The 3,352-nt window shown below is 35.5% G+C and overlaps 1 pseudogene; it reads left to right on the top strand.

The window, feature by feature from the left end:
* Positions 1–220: 220 nt before the first annotated feature.
* On the top strand, positions 221–1,012 carry LOC100796399 (uncharacterized; annotated as a pseudogene).
* The last annotated feature ends 2,340 nt before the right edge of the window (positions 1,013–3,352 follow it).

The raw sequence follows: 3,352 nt of genomic DNA, 5'->3' as shown, positions 1-3,352 counted from the left end.
TTCTTTCCGTAGTGTGGAATCTGGGGTTTGATTTAATTTGTATGAGATCATTATAACAGTGGGGTGTTTTGAATGTTATTTTAGATTTAAGCATTTTGCCTAATAATTATATGGACACAGTGTATGCTAGGTAGTGACAAGCAAGGGTTTTACTTTTGACCGTTGGATTTGACTCTCTAAAGTGAATGGAGTGTACTTTATACTAATACTGATAATCGTAATGGTTGACATTATATCTGATGCAAATCTCAAGGATGAAGGGAACATTGGCAAGAGTAAGACTACACTGAATTGGTCTGAGTCATTCAATGAAGATGATGATGAAGACCTTCAAGAGATAGAGGCCAATGAAGCTCTTTTGGCAAAGGTTTTTGCTACCATTTCAACTGTTAAAGTTGCATATGCTGAGTTGCAGTATGCTTAGTCACCTTTTGACCCTAATGGCATTGAAGTCGCTGATCAATTGCTAGTGTGTGAGTTGAAGAAGTTATTTGAGCTAAAGCAATGTTACTTGAAGAAACAATTTGATCCTTCACCCAAGACTGTAATACTCGAGGCCGAATCCAAGGAATTGGAGGGTGTGATCAAAACCTACGAGATCATGGGGAAGAAGTTGGAGTCATAGGTGAGGCAGAGCAAGGCAATCGAGAATAGATTGAATCAAAGTGGCCAACTATCCATTCTTGATAATCTTCACATAACAGGATTAAGTCCTAGCCACAAGAGGGTGTGGCTTCTACACTGCTTGGCCTTCTCCTATGAGCCTCAGGCTTCAATCTTCCAAGTGGGGAAAGGGTGCAGATTCTCTTATGTGTACATGGAAAGTGTCAATGATGAAATCTTCCTCTATTTAGAAGTGGAATCAGATCCACAAGTTGCTTTCATAGTAGTTCTAGGGTTTAGGATTGGTAAAACTGTTTTACAGTGTCAAGTGTACATCTCACAGCACCAAACCAAGGTTAAAAAAAATCAATTCAACAAAGCAAAGGTAGTTGCTGCAAGCACTTACTGAGCCCATAACTCAGGTGATTGAACTGTAAGGCAATTCATTATTTTCTTAGTGAAAAAGAAATATTTGGAGGGAAATAAAGGGCCTTATGGTGGGGGCGGAACTCTGCCTAGGCTAAGTCACTAGGGCATGTTTGTCCATTTGTATTTTGAAAAGAAAAAGTCATTGGAGCAGTGCTTAGGCTAACTCACTGAACTCTTTCTTTCTAGTCAAGCTCTTGAGGGCATATCATTGTCAATGGTAAGTTGGAGCAATGGTATCTATAACTGTCACAGTGTCAATTTTCTTTACAGGTTTTCCATGTTCCAATGCAACAGTATTAACAAGTACTAATAGAGGTTGCAGTAGACACTATAGGGTAATTGAGATTCATGGTATTGGTCACTTTAGAAAAAACTATTGTTGTATAAGGGTAATTGCTGGTATGTCAATGAATGAATTGTGATGATGCCTCTACATCTAGCACAGGTTCTATATAGGGAAGGAAAAAGGTGCATGGCGCCAAAGAATATATAGGTAGGTAACTCAACATGACTGGCTTCAACTTGTTCAATTTATAATAATTGCATGTCACATAGTAATTAACTGCTAAAATTATGATATTGCATTGAGAGAGCTCCCAAGTTACTTGCCAAAGGGCCTTAACCAAGTCACTGAATAACTATCTAACTGGAAGAATAAAACCTGTGAATGATAACAGAGATCAACTCAGAAGTGGTATGCACTATTCCTACCTTAGGAAATACAATATTGAAGACTGGTTGCAAAAGCATTCTGAAGGGCATGCCACAGAAACCATATGAACAACAACTGTTATAGAGAATTTTATAAGGGGAACAAATGTACTGTCAAAGAAAATATATCATGTTCATAACTATGAGATTATGGTTAGTTTTGTTGTTATCATTCTTGTCATGATTTAGAAGAGAATAGGATTGATACAGGCCCTAAGCCATGACTTGGCCTTATTAGATAGGTAATATCTATTAACATTAGCAAGACATAAAAGCTTGTTATTGTATGAGGGTAAAAGCATGAATATTCGTGAACTAAATTAACAATCACACCTTATATGATTTGAAATAAAAAAAATTACAGTTCCAGTCTAGTATCTCTATGAAAATTGTCAAAATATAACTTTAACAGGGAAAAAAAAGAAAGGACAAATAAGATAATGTTTGTTTTCTTCTTAATCTTATATTTTATTTTTCCTCCCATTCTTTACATCAATTTTGTAAATTATGTGAAACTTGTATGATTTAGAACACTATAAAAACAATGACAAAGGAATAGGAAATAGAGGGTCATAGGTAGGAGGAGATTGTGGTCTGTCTGAGAAGGGAAGTCTTGATTTCAGTCATCATCTATAAACTATAATGCATCAAGCTTATCATTTTCTGTGCTGGTTTGGACAATTGTCTTTGTTCTTACTCACTGTTATTTCTTAATTTCCTTTACATTAGATTCTTAGAGCTTTGTTCTTGCTCATTGTTATTTTTTTTTTCATTTTGATTTGTTCACCCAGGGCTTTGTTCAAATTGACTTTGTTCACCCAGGCAGTGTGATTTTCTCTGGACTCCAATAATATTAATGATCAAAGCTAGATATAATTTACGAACCCGATCATTCATACACCCCATTCCTTTTTCCATCACTTGTGGTCCAAATGTTCCTCTCCATTGAATGCCATCATATCCCATCCTGATAGTTGTAGGAAGCCAAATCAATCATTCTGCATGCAATGTCGTTTTAATTTGGTTTCATTTCAGGATCAAAAGGGATGTTTAAGCAAGCACCCTTGTCTTTACTAATTCATTCTTTTTGGATGAATTTATGGTTAAAGATTAATTTTTCATTATATTAAGATTCAATTAACAGATTCACTTCACTCAACATACATTTTTATAAATACGCGGATCCGATAATTGAATTCCTAACTATATTCTTAAGAAATAAGGTTATGTGTTGTAACCATGTTACATCATGTTAATTGTCTTTATTTATTCTAATATTATTATAGATCCTTATTCCACAATGCAATGGAATTTTGTCCTAGTTTTTCCCTTTAGGAAATGGCATGGGGCAAGTTGGACCCAATTTTTTTAATTTCACGTGTGTTTATCTCTCTTTAGTTATGACACCAACCAGAGATATCACACTACCAACGTAACTCTCTAATTCTAACCACATCAAACCTCTCCAGTCCTAATATTGGTAACTTTCTTTATCCTAGATGAAGATGAATATGCCACAATAGGTTCAACAACCACAAATACAGCTTCACTTAACTCGCCGTAACAGACCAAGTTTTTCTAATGTGTGTGTCATGTGCATACCTTACTT

This window comes from Glycine max, chromosome 12 (assembly GCF_000004515.6).
Source record: "Glycine max cultivar Williams 82 chromosome 12, Glycine_max_v4.0, whole genome shotgun sequence".
NCBI classification, from domain to species: domain Eukaryota; kingdom Viridiplantae; phylum Streptophyta; class Magnoliopsida; order Fabales; family Fabaceae; genus Glycine; species Glycine max.
Note: the sequence above shows the minus strand (reverse complement) of the source record. Positions and strands in the feature narration are given on the sequence as shown.